Genomic DNA, 16,442 nt, shown 5'->3' on the forward strand with positions numbered 1-16,442 from the left:
TTCTGGCCCTCTGCAAAATTCCAGAGTTTCTAGATTCATGCTGTCACTGGAAATGGTTTTAGGGAACACACAAATAGGTGAAAAAAGAATCTGCATGACCTCTCATTAAAAGCAAAAATGTCAAGCTACCTTTTTTATTTTAAACAAACTACAGGTTTCTATTAGTGCCTGAGCTACTGTCCATGGTATTATGAACTCAAATCTCATTTAAAACTGGAATTGTTTTGCCTTGATGTTTATATGGCTCTCCCCCTTGTCAACTGGGGGGAAACTGAATATACTTGGTTTTAGTAGACAAGTTGAATCAAACTTAGCATGGGAAATAGAAGACATGAAATTCCTTTCAAAAATACTCAAACATACAGCCTGCCGATTGCTTAAAATTTTTAGCAATGTGCAGGGATTTAAACGGCCTAGTTGAGATGTGCAGTGGTCTTGAGTGTGTGTTTATCTACCTACTCTCTCTGTATCTCATACTTGCACACCACATGATTTACAGTATTTTTCGCACCATAGGACGCACCGGACAATAGGACGCACTTTGTTTTAGAGGGGGGAGAACAAGAAAAGAAAAATCTCCCCCTCTCTGCCCAGTGCCCCTTCAGTGAAGCGGCAGGAGGCGCTGCACAGAGTTCTCCCCCTCTTGTTTTCCCGCTCTAAAACAAGGTGCCGTTTAAGGTGCATTCAGGCGGCTACCTTGGAAGCCTGGAGAGCGAGAGGGGTCGGTGTGCACTGACCTGCTCTTTGGGGCGGGGGAAGCCCACCACCAGCCCCAAAGAGCAGGTCAGGGAGCAGCGGAAAGGCGCAGCGGAGAGGCTCCTGCCATAGCCGCGCGTCACCTCTCCAGCCGGGAGAGGGTTGCGGGGCTATGGCTTCTTTAGCCCCGCACACGCTCTCCCGGCTGGAGAGGTGACACGGGGCTGTAGAGGTTCCTGCCGGGAGAGGGTTGCGGGGCTATGGCGTCTTCGCTCCATAGGACGCACACACATTTCCCCTTCGTTTTTGAAGGGGAAAAAGTGCGTCCTATAGAGCGAAAAATACGGTAGTTGATTCCTGGATTACAAGGAATGGGACTTGATGGCCCTCATTGTCCCTTCCACCTCTACAATTCTATGATTCTATGTGAACCTGTTGCCTAAAACCTACCCAGGTTGTAAGTTCATCGTCTCAGCCTCTGGTTTCTTTTTAAACTCTAGACTCATTGGGTAAGCATCAAAATTAAGCCCCACTTTTTTAAACATAACCAGGATTGTAGAATTCCCTTCCCGGGAAAACCTGCCAAGCCTCCTCATGGTCTGCTTTTAAGGGTGTTTTGAAAATGTTTATTCTTCTACCCCAGAAGCCTTTTAAGAATTGATTTCTGTGTCTGTTGTCTTTAAAGCTGAACTGTTTTATTGCTTTTTTATTGCTTCTATTTTATTCTTGACGTTAGGTTTCTTGTGGCAATTACCGTATTTTTCCATGTAAAAGACTAGGCTTTTTCCTAAAAAATAATGTCCAAAATTTGGGGGCGTCTTATACCTGGATAGATTTTTCCCCATTTTCTTAAATTGGAGTCCTCAAAAATAGGGGGCATCTTATAGACGGAAAAATATGGCACTTATAAGCAGCCTGGTGATTTTTTGTTTTTGTAAAAAGCAGGGTAAAAATGAGAAAATGCATTATTTTATTTTTAAATCGTAAACATCTTTTGAAATCCCCCACCCCTCATGCTTTGCTACATAGCATAAGGGGTTGCTGTTTGAGAACCAAAGGCCAAACTCATCTATGGCCAAGTTTGGTCGTTGCTCATGACAGCAGGTAGTACTGTACTCACATTTTCAGAAATGATGAGATTCGGCTGTCTCTTCAAAGCATATCTTTCAAATACACATTGCAACAAATGCTTTGACATGAATTAAGGTGACATTTGACATCCATCTTTCAATGTCTGGTGTAGCAATTAAATGTTACTTCAATTTAGAAAGCTTACTTTGGCAGCTAATATTCATTACTGGTATAAATAAATATGAAATTCATGCATGAAGAGCCACTTTGCAAAGATCTTCAGAGATGAAGTTGGGTGGTTAAAAAGGAAGTAGAATGACACAAGGACAAGGACAAGTGTAAGCACTAACAATCTGAGTCAACATTAACAAGAAAAGGCTCCCTGAAGGGAAAAGGTCCCTTTCTCATGACTTCTCTGTTTATTGATTCAGATGAAAGAAGATAGATTCCACATTGAGTTTGTTTATTAATTAGAATGGTGTTCAGGGATTTGCAATTTAAGCATTCACATGTTAAAAACCAGGAGAAGCAAACCTATTGTTACTGCCTCTTGTTTAGTCTACCTTTAATGCCTTGGAAGTTTACTATCAAGGGTTGGAGAGCAGGAGCAGAAATACAAAAGGACTCTCTCTCTCTGTCCGCCCCCAATCTCCTTTGTTCGCTTACATGGCAATACTTTAAAGTAGGTGTCTCTTCTACTTAGTGCTAATCAGCTATACAAATATTTTACAGCGTTCACTGGCTGGTTATATATTTGGAAAGCTTAGGTGCCTATTGTATTTTGGAAAGTCACTGCAAACCTGCTTATTATATTCTTACATAAGGCTGAAAAGAAAACTCGGCGCAGCTTTTCAGAATCCTTTTCATAAGTGTCAAAAATCATCTCCCTTTTCAATATTTCTGGCCAAGCTGCTTGGACATTTCGCAATAGGCTGTTCCTATTTTCACTTTTCATAGGCAACAGTCACACAGTTGTATCTTCCTTTGCACTGCGTGAGCCCGGATTGGTCGAATCACCCAGGTGATTAGGGCCCCACCTGCACAATACAGTATCACAGCACTTTAAATGGTCACGGTTTCCCCCCAAAGAATCCTGGGAACTGTGGTTTGTTAAAGGTACTGAGAGTTGGTAGGAGACCTGTAAACTTAAAGAGTCTTGCAAGATCAGGACAAAGGCCTATCGTTGTCCAGCATCCTGTTTTCCCCGGTGTACTTGTGGGCAGCCCATAAATAGGACCCAAGTAAGCAGCACTCTCCCCTCTTGTGATTCCCAGCAACGGATATTTGAAGGCTTGCTGCCTCCAGCAATGGATGGAGAAAATAGCCATTGTGGCCAGCAGCCACTGATAGCCACCAACTTGGATGGCTTTAAAAAGAGAAGAATAAGAATAAGAATAAGAATTTATTATTTCCGTCACAGACCAGTTCCAGCCCACATACAATATCAAGGAAGTCATAAAACATGATAGGCATACATTTGAATTTGCAAAATAAAAAATTCCTTCCAGTAGCACCTTAAAGACCAACTAAGTTAGTTCTTGGTATGAGCTTTCATGTGCATGTACACTTCTTCAGATACACTTGAGCTTTCGTGTGCATGCACACTTCTTCAGATACATTTGAATTTGCAATTAGGTATAACAGGTACAATACAGATATAGCAACAAAAAATAGATAAATTAAAACTTGGTCACTAACAGATAACCTAAAATTATCATTTAAGGCCTTAATCATTATGATAGCACAGCTTGTTCCCTAGGTTTTATGGCAATCGCACAGAATTTGGATCCTTGTCCTCTACCAGGGATTTTAGACATTGAAGTTCAGATTCATTTGGAGATTTTTGCATTATCTTTCATTGCTGGGTGTTTATTCATCTCGCTCATGCGGCATTGCAGTTCCACATCCCAAATTCGTGGGCGGATTATTGCTCTAGCTTTCTCATAACCTACAGCTATCAGGGCCTGTGGGGAAAACCCCAAGCATCTTAGCTTTTCATGCAGTGTAGCTTTCCATTTGGATTGGTAGGAATCCAGTAGGGTTAAGGGTGCCAACCCAACAGGGAAAAAGATAAGTTTTAACCAATAATGGATCTTCAGAATCCATATCTGAGCACTAACAGGGATTTGCCTGACCTCAGGGCGGACAGCTATGTTAGACACACAAGAAGGGATCCCTAGCAGGCAGCGATAGAACTTAGTTAGGAATGATTCTAAGGGAGCGAGGTTTGAGAAGCTGCAGATCTGAGAGCCATATGTCCGTTGTGTTAATATTTTTGCAGCAAAGACCTGGGAGGCTGCCGGAATATATTGGCCCCCTTTTCCATAGAAAACCCTTATAATAGCTTTGGTAGATCTTTGGGCATTTGCGATAGTATTTTTAACCTGGTAATGCCACAAGCCCTTTTCCTGGAAGGTTATATCCAGGTATTTAAAAGACGATACCTGTTTAATAGGTCGACTGTCAATTCTCCATTTGTGTCTCATTATTTTTTTAGAGAACACCATAACTTTGGATTTGCTATAGTTAATTGTTAATTGTTCGGCATTACAATAGACTGTGAGAGATCTTAGAAGTTTTCTTAGGCCTACACGGGAGAAGGAAATTAGAACTGCGTGATCCGCATGTAAGAGAACCGGGAGAGGTGTACCAGCCAATTTCGGGGGTTGGGCATTTTCTTTCTCCATGTTTTCTACTAAGGAGTTAATCTAGAAGTTGAATAAAGTAGGCGCAAGGACGCAGCCTTGTTTAACACCATGGTAGGATTTCCTTGGATAAATGGCTCTGTTGGTCACACCTAACCTGGACCCAAGTGTTTTTGTATAAACTGCAGATGAGACGCAATAGACGTCTGTCTATGTTTGAGGCCCTTAGTTTTTCCCAAAGCCTGTCTTGTGATATTAAATCGAAGGCAGATTTAAAGTCTATGAAAGCTATGTAGAGAGATCCTCCTTTTCTTGAGGTGTATTTTTCCGCAAGATGTTGGAGTTCTAGGCCTTGGTCTAAAGTTGACCGGTTTGCCCTGAAACCAGTTCACTATTTTCCAAAAGGTGACTGAGTCTCTCCTTTGAGAGGCCTCTATTAAACATTGCCACTCTCCGCTTTGGACCTAAGCTTTTTCTTTTTCTTTAAAAAGAGGATTAGACAAATTCATAGAGGGGAAAGCTATCACTGCCACTTCTGGGACAGAATTCCATAGTCTAACTATGCGCTGTGTAAATAATTATTTTCTTGTGCCTGCCCTTAATCTTCCACTCTCTACATCCCTCCATTGGGAAAACTGTCGATTTTTCCCTACTCTCTGCCTCCAGTTTCCTAGGCATTTACTGATTCACAAAAGCACCCATGCCTTCTAAATTTATGCAGGAGTCCTTGGTGAGGGGCTTTTATCAAAAGCCTTTTTGAAAGCAACAGCAAATTTTACAAGTAAAATAAAAATGGCTTGATTCCGGTTTTATGTCCCAGTTAGAAAGAAGTCAGCCAAGCCAAATGGAACTGATCACAATTCTGTGAGCCCAAATTGGCTAGTTCACCTCAGCCCCTCCACCACACTAAGATTTTGAAATGGGGGAAAATTTTATTGGTATACCACGAGAAGTGTGGTGGATCAATTGCACAGAGAAAATCTCAGGCCAACCACATGTCGGAGATATTTGGCACTCTACTTCTGTGTGTGTGTCCACACAGAAAACGTCAGACACTATTTTTCTTTGCAATGAAACCTAAGGAACATATGCCTACATACTGTGTTCTTTGCAAATATCTGAAACTGTCTATTTCCATATGCCACCCATTCATTTATTATAATAAAATCCGTGTAGTTGAGCGTTTCCTTGCCTTGAACTGTTTCTCCATTTGACTATAGCAATACCACATACTGGTTTACCCTTTGTGTGTGTTTAAAAGGAGAGCGCAGATGTACTTGAGGCCCAAACCATAGATCACTGAAACTAATGGGAATAATAATTGGTTTCAGTTGGCTTTAGATCAGGGCCTTGGCTCTTCAGCCAGGCATTGTGCTCGCTCATCTAAAAGTTAGCTCCAAAAGAAACATATTTCAGTTTATGTATTAGCGTTTTATTAAGGCAGACAGGTGGATGAGTAACTACTGCCAACATTTTCCCCACAGAAAATAAAGCTTTAATGAATTGTTCTGTTGCAGGCCATAGCACAAAGACAAATTGTTCCAAGACATGGTGGGGATCTAGAAGAGCAAGTCAGAATTAGACACTTGGGATAGTTTAAACAAGAAAAAGAAGAGGGATCTAGGGCAGAATCCAGGAAGTTAGTCACAACTCCATTCCGTTCACTGCATTGTACTGCAGCTCTGAATCAGTAAAAACCCACGCTAGAGTAATGTCATGGCCTGAAATGCTGCAAATATTAAATGGACATAAGTCCTTTTAGATTTTAATAGGGTTTAGGGCTACTTGCCCATTACTTTAGAAGACTGTTCAGTGTCAGAAGATCCATGCAACATTAAGACCATATTATTTGCATCTACATAAAGCATTGCCTCTGGATTCTGGAGTTTTGCCCTACATGCTGCTTCTCTCAGAGATTATATGCATTATTTTAGTCTGATCCTTCTTTTCCCACAGAACTTTAGAGACGCACACAACTCCCAAGAGTTGACCTTCAAAAGTAATGTGAAAAGCAGTGCTTAGATACAGTTGACCGCAGAGCACAGCAGAATGGGTTAAAGGAGATGTGTTCACATACTGCAGTAGGCCAGGAAGCCGCATAACCTCTAATGAAACTCTTTTTCCTGTGTGCTGAGATAATCGGCTCTCCTCCGTTTGGCCCCAACATGAGCTCAGACAGACAGGAAGTGGCAACAGAGAGAACCTTCAAGTTCATCATTCCCTGCCTTTGGAATGCCTTCCCTAAGGAGGTTCGATTAGCACCTACATTGCTCTGTTCCTTGCACCAATAGAAACCATTTTTAATTCTCCCAAGCTTTTTTTTTAACCCTCTTAGTTTCCATTGAAATCAATGACACTTCAGTCATGTCTCATTTATCCCACTGATTAAATGGGACCTCAGTGCAACTTACAGCAGAATCCCAGCCATGTCTACTACTACTACTACTACTACTACTACTAAATTTTATTTATATCCCACCCTCCCCGGCCAAAACCGGGCTCAGAGTGGCTAACATCAAATATATAACATATTACCATAAAATCAAGCAATCAATTAAAATGTCAGAATCAAAGTGAAATCTAATCAAATGGCAACCCACAAATTAGGGATGGGGACCTTAAATGCTCACCAGGCCTAACTGTTTATACTGATCTTATATGAGCCTGTGAAAAAAGTTGGGGAGCCACTTTCATGCGAGTTCTTATAAGGAGAGAGGGGGAGTCAGACTGGACTCTGGTCAAAGGCCTGGCCGCAGAACAGCTCCGTCTTGCAGGCCCTGCAGAAAGATGTCAGATCCCACAGGGCCCTGGTCTCTTGTGACAGAGCATTCTGGTCAAGGCCAGTCTAATCTCCTTGAGGCCCAGGACCTCCAAGATGTTATTATTTGCGGACCGTGGGGCATACCAGGAGAGGCAGTCCCGCAGGTACAAGGGTCCTAGGCCTTATAGGGCTTTAAAGGTTTTTTAAAAAAACAAACAAACAACTCAGAAGTAAACCCTGTGGAATTTAATGAGGCATATTTCCAGGTGTAAAGACCCTTATCCTGGATCAAGCAAGTTGTGTTTTATTGTTATCTAAGCAGCAGCATATATTTGTTTGTTGCATCCTGGTTTCATCCATTCAACATCTGTTGGCAACTGGTCCCTAGTGCTTTGCATCCCTCGAGACGAACTACCTCAACTTGATTCCCGTGACTTGATACACTCAACTTGATACACAGTGACTGTAGGAGTCAACCCCATCCCTCACTAAGGGGTAGTCGTCCCCGGCCAAAAAAGTAAGTTTTCTACTTCTGTAAACTTTGGCGTACCCATCTCCTCAACTGTTTGGGCTACGTAAGGAACCACACTGAGAACTGAGTTCACTGTTCGCATGTAGGATTTCACAAATCCCTTCTACATTTTCCTCCCCTAAGGGAATTAAAAGAACAGAGTTTTTATACTACACTTGCTTTCACTGCTTTAAGTGGAAGAACTTGTACTGCTCCAATGAACAACTGAGCAAAAAGAGCATGGCGTTTTCACTGATGATGTCAACACCCTCGAATAATGTTCACAGGAAGGCCCAGCTAGCCCCATCACTATTTGCATTTCACCACTGAGTGAGCACATGACTTTGGAGGGGAAGTTTTTGTGCTGGCTGACTACTCTGGGATTTTTTAAAAAAAACTACTGCCAATACTGGGGTTTGCAGGCTGCTGCTTTTGTGTAATTTTATTCTTGACTTTTTATGACGTTTTTGATGTTTTTATGGCTATGTGCTGCCGTTAGCTACATTGACATTTCTTGTTAAAGTGAGATATAAACGTTTAAAATAAATAAAGCTACAGTGAAAAAGCTTTGAGGCAGGATATAAATATATTAAGGAGCAACTGAACATCTAAAAATGTTCTCTCTGTACAAACAGGACCTTTGCAAATTGTTCGGTCACAAAATACCATCTTGCTCATGCAATCAAGTCTACAAAGAGTTCATGACCCGCCACTGAAAGTATTTTTTTCTGGACGGAGGTTTCCTGGCCCACTAGCTCTGGGCATCCTGCCTCTCAGCAGTCACTGATTAGCACCAACTTCCTCGTTTTGGTTTCCGTTTTTGTGAAGGGTCTTCATCCTTCCCTTAGGTTTCTGTTATGCTCAACAAGCAGCGACTTCCACAAGGTTGCAAGATTTGGTGGGACTACCATCATACCACTTCTTAGGGAGAAATCTATTTCAGAAAAGATATTGAGACCTTTCAGCAGCGGATTCTGCAAGTTACATTAGGTTTTTAACTAAAACCTAATGTGGCAAGCAGATTTTTACTGGGAGAGTAAAATTCTTGCCATTGAGACATTCCTCCTCTTAGGTTCTCTTTTATAGATTTTGTACTTGGAGACAGGTAGTGAATAAGAACCATATCTTCTGGTATGGTCATTTTTATAATTGTCAGATAAAAGGTCCTAAACTAGCAGAAGAAAACAAAAGAGGGAAGAGTTCTCAACTCTCTCTCTCTCTCTTGTACTGTAGTTATAAACGCCAAACACATTTTGGATTTTTTTTTTCTTTATGAGGGACAATTCTTTTCACATGAACTCTGCACACTCTCACACACAAACACAGAATTCAGGTTTCCTCCTTGGACAAATGCAAGCTATAACAGAAACTAAGACCCACGCCACAGGTTTACCAATGTGAACTTTCTGAATTTGGAAGGGGGTCAAGTCAGAGGCCGAAGGGATGTCCTCACTTCCTTTTTCATCATTTCTGTCAGAAATGCCATTTTAATTTCCCATCATGGTGCCCACTCCGACTCTCTATAATTCCCGTCGGAATAATCTATATGATGACACAATGCAATTTTCAGTGCGGCAATGGAAACTTGAAATAGTAACTGACAAGATCTCTGTCACGTCAGCTTAAAAATAACAAGCCACCCCTTCCATTCCTGAAAATTGTCATCCCCCCTCAGCTTTTTTTTTAACCACCTGTGACTAGGGAAACAAAACCCTAATACAAGCATTATCTGCCCAAGGAAAACTCTGGGTAGCACAGGAATAGCTTCAATCCTACCTACATCCTAACAATAATACTACTGGGCATTCCAGTAATAATCCCTAGGTGTTTAATTAGTGCAATCACAACATTAATAGTAGAAAGCTGTTGGGGCAGAAGGACAAGTAAAAAGCTTCATTTTTCAGGATTGTGATTTGGACCCAAACGGGAATGGGCACCATCCAAAACACTTTACACTAAATCAGACTGTTCTCTGAAGCCCCCAAATGGGATCTGATCTGAACCAAACCTTCTGGCTGCTACACACTCCTAATTGATAGCAAAGGAGCTGCTCCGATTTTGCAGGAAATAAATTAGCTAAGGAAAGTCATAGTACAGCCAGTTTTTCCACAGGTGACACGAGGCAATTGCCTATAGTAGGGACACTTCCTCCCCCCCCCCCGCCCCCTGCTAAACATACACTGTCATACACACCCAAACACACACACACCTTTCAAGTTGACTGGACACATTCTCTTTCCACAGTGCAATTCATTATCTGCCTCACAGCTATTTGGCGATGGCCGGCACTGTCCTCAGGCATGACTTGAGCCACAGTCACAAGTGCGGAGAGGCAACCCTGGAAGCTCCCCAGCACAGGGCTGGCTGCCTGACAAACGCTTGGGAAGCAGCATAGCAGAAGCAGGTGGTGTGTGCCCCAGAGGATACGACCCTTGTCGAGCTTGACACGGGTGGGTGACAGCAATGCCAGTCATGTGCCAGGGAGGAAACAGGGGTGGCATTTTAATTGTTACTCAGTGTGCCAAAATGTTGAGGGACTGGCCAGGAATAGAGCACAGAATGTATAAAATTACGTTTGAGAAATGCAAGAGGACACGATTTGGAAAACAGAATCAAATAAGCTCATTTGACTACTGCGGGGTACAGAGAAGGCCTTATCCTACATCATCACATAATGCACCACTCCCAGAGGTGGAACAATGAGAAGGCCCTCCCCAAAATCTAAGGTCATTGACAGGCTGGTACAAAGAAAGGCGCTCCTTTGGATATTTGGGTGCTAAGTTGTGTACGTCAACATCACGGTCAACATTTAGCCTACAAGCAGCCAATGTTGATATTTTAGAATCCTGTATAGGTGTCACATGATTCCAGCTAGCTGGAATCATGTGACTAGTTGACGTTCTGGCCGCTGCATTCTGCTCTAATAATTGTAACATCTGGATAGTCTGCAAGGGCAACTCCATGCAAAGTGCACTACAAGAATCCAGCTGGAAGTAGCTCCTGGCTACTGGAAAGGAAGATTTTTCTTTCATTGGCAACTTAGAAATGCCTAACTTTTCATAGGATGTCAGTCTTAGCTGGACACAAGGTATATGTGTGAGTAGGGGTGGGGGCAGCATATATTGCTAAGAAGCACTTCGTAATTTTTATTTATCACATTTCTACAGCTCCCTTCTCCCTGAAAGTTCTCAAAATGGTATACATCTAATCCAATGAAATTTATTCTATGTAAAATTAAACCATAAATTTAATAATAATAATAATAATAATAATAATAATCAAGCAGTAAATACATCTGTGAAGCAGACACATAACTTATAGGCTCAGCTATAACCAATTAATGTAATTTAAAAGAGTAAGAAAAAAAGATGAATGCCAGAAGGCTACAAGACAGGGACCAAGTGTATTTCCAGTGGCAGTTTTGCATTTGGGGCACCACAACATTGAAGGCCCTGTCTTGTGCCTGCATACTCTGAAGCACAGTTGTATAGTACATGGAACCAGATCTTAAAGCCTGGGTAGGCAGAGCTTCAGAGAAGAGAACAGATGAACGGCATCCCCGACATGTGCTTGCAATAAAAGCATGAACATGAAAGAAAGAATAAATGAAACCCTATTTGGTGAAATAATTAAAGAAGTCTTGTTAAGATTTAGAGTACTGAGTGAGCCAGCAGTATAGAGACTGTAACTAAGAGAACTGCTCCAAATGAAAGCCAAATGAGCAATGGCATAATATTTTGAGAAAGCATATAGCAAGGATTGCTGTGTGTAAAAGAGTGAAGCCAGAAACAGCACATATATCGCAGAAGGCAACAAAATACAGCATATGGAGGGGGGGCAATATTCTTGACGCCTTAGTGTTTAATAACAAGGCAATGGCAATCACAGCAAACAAAGAACAAATAAAACATTTGTTACTCGTCAGGAAACCCGTTTGTTTGCAACCTGATGTGAAATGTGAAATAAAATAATTTATCTTTGGCATATTACATAACTTGCTGCTACCATATTTGACAAGAGACTACTCACACTGAAGTATGGGGCATTATGGGAATTAGTTTCTGTGGCACTGTGAAGAATGAACCCAAGAGTTTTTGAAACAAGGCAGTAATTACAACACGCTGCGATGCGCTGAAGGGTAGTCATTTTAAAAGTGTTGTACGTTTTCCTAGGAAAAGAGCTATTTAAGAGGACTGCAAAATTGGGGAGGGTTACAATAAGGATCTGATTGACAGATAGACCAGGCAGTCACACCCTTAAAGCTAGGGTAGGGAAGATCTTTCTGCCTAAGGGCCATAGTCCCTTGCGGATATGCTTCGGAGGTACTGCTTACCTGTGGTTGATGGGAACAGAGGCTAAATTGGGCAGAGCAGTGGAGGCAACTTCTACCTTTTCATAGCAGGCTACATTCCAACCACACGTACACAAACAAGGCTTCTATAGCAGCACGTATACATCTCTCTATCCAAGCAAGCAAGAGGCATTAGCATAGCTCAAGGACACAATCCAGCCAAGGAAAAATCCTAGAATCATGGAGTTAGAAGGGACTCTAAGGATCATTTAGCCCAACCCCACACAATGCAGGAATATGCAACTGTCCCATACAGGGATTGAACCTGCAACTTTGGCGTTATCAGCACCATGCGCTAACCAATTGAGCTATCCACAAGGAAGCAATGTAGGCCAGAGCTGGTGGGGGTTTGGCCTGGGGAGAGACCCAAGTACCAGATAGAGAGGACCAGAGGACTGGATTCTGTCCCTTCCAACCATCCATCTAGGTGACGAAAGCTGCTCGAGTTTATCCAGCTTCCAGCCAGCAAATAGGTTCGGCAATATATTTGGTGCATCTAAAGGAGTGTGTTTCCAGTTGCGTGGGGAAATGTAAATGTCATTCACACTCTGATGCTGATCTGCATGGATAGGTTTATTGATATCATTAGAGTAAAGAGCACAATGGCTAGACATGCTAGGCAAAAAAGGCAGCAACATGAATGGGAAGCTTTTAACACAGTGGAGAGGGTAAGAAAATAACACGGGGATTGTTGAAGGGTAGTGGAAATATAGGGAAGGGGGGGAAATGACTAGATGAAAAGATGCCACCATTTAATTGCACGTTCAGAACACAGGCACAGCTAGGGAAGAGGCCCCGATCTCTCTGGCCACCTGACGGCTAACAGTGGCATCCTTAGCCCCTCTGAGAAAGGCCAAGTTAAAGCCAATGGCATAGTCCTTTCCCACTCGCCACCAAGGCTTGGGATATTAAAAAAGCACAGCAAATTATTTACTTATAGCACCATCTATGTACATGGCACTTTACAAAGAACAAGAATGACAGGCCCCTGCCCCAAGGAGCTTACAATACAGACCCAGGGAAGCAACAGAGAATTGGGGGGGCGGGATTGAGGCATGGATAAGCAAGAGAGAGACGTGATTCCTTCAATTACATATACTCTGGCTTAGTTAAATTAGGATTGGCGAGATGTGGCAGTTTCCCCAGAGAACTTGAGTTTTGAGGTGCGATTTAAGAGGGATTAAGGTGGTCATGCAACAAGCAGTTCTGTGCATAAGGGGCAGGAAGGGAAAATGGATGAAGTCATTTCAGGGAGCAGGAAACCTTTAGGCATTGGTGGGTGGTACAGCCTGATGAGGAAAACTCACAGGAAGGAACCTGTTGGGAAATAAGTACAGAAAGATAAGGAGGGGCAAGGCCATGAGGTTTTTAAAGGGGGTGGCAAGAAGCTTGTGCAAGATCTATGTGTGTACAGGAAGTCAGGGAAGGGGTTGAAGGAAGTCACACGGTCAGAGTGATGAGAGGTGAGTAATTTTGGCAGCAAAGTGCAGGGTGGATGTACGTGGACAAAGGTGAGACAACAAAAGTTTGGAGAGAAGACTGCAGTAGTTAAGGTGAGGTACGACCAAGGACAGAGAAGAAAGGCGAATTCCTGTAATGTTATAAAGGGGAAAAGTGGCCGGATTTAGCAATGGACGGTTATCTCACATTCTGACAAATTCAAAGCTGTATTTGGAAATTATTTTTATCTGAAAACTTGTAAATATTTTTGCAACTCAGTTGTAAACACTTTTCCTTATAGAGTTTATGCTTTAAAGGAAAAAACAGGTATTGACAGCCGTTATCGTGCAGGCTGAGCAATTCTATGGGTTTATTTATGGGTTGTGTGTGTGTGTGTAACAGAGAGAGAGAGAGAAATCATCTGGCAGAGTACTGCAGTTGAAGCAGGAAAAGCAGCTTTCATTTCTTCTCTCATGGGCTGCAAAGGGAGGGAATTAACTATGCCAGTCCCAGGGCTGACAAGAAGAACCTGGGATGCTGCCTTATACCAAGTCAGATTTTTGGCCTACCTAACTCAATATTGACTGGGAGTAACTTTCTAGTTTCAGGCAGCAGACATTACCAGCCCATATTAGAGACACTGGAAATTGAACCACGAACATTCTGTATACAAATCAATGAGCTGTGACCCTTCATCAAACCTTATACAATTTTAGGCTGTTTTTCAGGTGTAATGGGGAAAGCAGCAGCTTTGGATCTTGCAGATCCTGATGCGCCCCTCCATGCCTCTAGCTGGCCCTCAGGATTTTTATTTTTTTTGCTTTTTTATTTAATCATATCATCAATGCACACTGCGTTACAGTCATGTACAAGGTAGTAAGAAAGAAAGAAAGTGAAACTTAACTTAAAATAAAACAGAAACTTATTCCTCCAATTTAATTGACTCCTATAAACCTTGATTTCAACTCCCGTTCCATTCTTTTCCTGGTTTCCTATATCTTTTCAAACTGTGTTTTCTTACTCTACTAAATTATTTTTATTACCATACTGTCCCATTTTGTCACGTCTACTGCTGAGCATTTTTTCAATGTTACACTTATTTTCTTGTTATAGTATTTTTCCACAAAATCTGAATATAATGCCCAGCCCTCTTAATTTTTTTTTAAATTGTCTTTATTTCGTAATCTGTTTGTCATGCTGGCAAGTTCTATATAATCTATTATTTTAAGGTGCCATTCTTCTTGTGATGTAACTGCATCTGTTCTCCACTTTTCTGCTACCAAAGTTCAGGCAGATGTGGTCGCATACAACCATAACGTAGTGTGATTTTTTGGGTATTTCTGTTGTCATTATTCCCGGAAAGAAAGCTTCTGGGTTTTTAGGAAATGTTCTTTTAAACATTTTCTTAAGTTCATTTTAAATCATCTCCCAGAATTCTTTTATTAATCTGCAAGACCACCATGAATGATAAAATATTCCAGTTGTTTCCTTACATTTCCAACATAAGTCATGTTTAGATCTAAACATTTTAGCGAGTTTATTTGGAGGCAAGTACCACCTGTGGATCATTTTTAAACAGTTCTTGTTTAGTGTGTAACTAGCGGTGAATTTTAAATTTGTTTTCCACAAATGTTCCCACAGGTTTAAATCAATATTATGACCCACAGCCTGTGCCCATTTGATCATAGATGATTTTACAAATTCTTCTTTCATTTCCCAATCAAGTAACACCCTATACATTTTAGATAAATTTTTAGCTCTGGATCTTAGGTTTCTTCCCCCCCAAATTGTGATAGTTTTTCTGCAAATTCCAATTGCTTGTTGTTGTTTAGTTGTGTCTGACTCTTCATGACCCAATGGACCATAGCACGCTCCAATTGCTTATCTACCTTAAACTTTGAATTGATTTGATGTCCAATACAAATTCCTTGATCTCTTCCATTTTCCTCATTTTGGGCTCTTCTTCTGAAAAATCTAACAATTCAATATAGGTACCCGTGTTATCACTCATATTATTATTTTTACCTTGTCTCAGCTTCTATTGGGGAGAACCACCTTGATGTTTTGTTTTCTAGTAGGTTTTTGTATTTTTCCCATACCCTAATTAAGTTTTTTCTAATGACATGACTGGTGAAGCTTTTACATATTCCCACTTTACCATACCAGATACAGGCATGTCAGCCGTGTTTGACATCATGACCCTCCAAATCTAGCAATTGTGTATTTTCTAGCATTATCCAGTCTTTTATCCAACACAGGCAGGCAGCTTCAAACTACGATTCCAAATCTGGGAGTGAAAAACCTGCTCTGTCTTTTATATCAATAACAATCTTATTTTTTATCCTAGGTTTCTTCCCTCTCCAGATAAACTTAGACAGATCCTTTTGCCAATCTTTTAGACATTGTGTGTCATTTTAAGTATTGGGATTGTTTTAAACAAGAATAGCATTTTTGGGCGGTATCAAGGCCATATATAAGGAACAACGGGCAAACATTATAAGAAATAACATCGGGTCAGAAAAATGCAATAAGACGAAAGGAACAAGACAAGGGTGCCCACTCTCTCTGTTATTAGTCTTACCTTAGAAATTCTATTGCAAAGTATTAGGAATAATGATCAAATTAGAGGAATGACAGTGGGCGAGCAAAGTTACAAAACAAAAGCTTTTGCAGATGTTATTGTCTTAACTTTGGAACAACCTCGAGAAGGTACACTAGAGTTATTAAAGAAGATAACTGAATTTGGAAAATTGGCAGGTCTCAAAATAAACAAAGATAAAACCAAAATGTTAGTTAAGAACATGGATAACCAAGCTAAAAAGAAATTAAGGGAAATTGCCGGCTGGAAAATAGAGAAAAAAGTGAAGTATTTAGGAGTGTGGCTATTGACAAACAATCATAATATCTACAAAGACAACTACGTGAGAACTTGGAAAGAGATTTTTTTAAAAAAAGATTTAGATATAT

The 16,442-nt window shown here is 41.2% G+C and overlaps 1 protein-coding gene across 1 annotated transcript in view; it reads right to left on the minus strand.

Moving 5' to 3' along the window:
• Positions 1 to 16,442, minus strand: part of LOC309515715 (uncharacterized protein) — a 202,450-nt gene that overhangs the window by 177,844 nt on the left and 8,164 nt on the right. The window lies entirely within an intron of this gene.

Source organism: Podarcis vaucheri (genome assembly GCF_965113315.1).
Source record: "Podarcis vaucheri genome assembly, chromosome: 12".
Taxonomy (NCBI): domain Eukaryota; kingdom Metazoa; phylum Chordata; class Lepidosauria; order Squamata; family Lacertidae; genus Podarcis; species Podarcis vaucheri.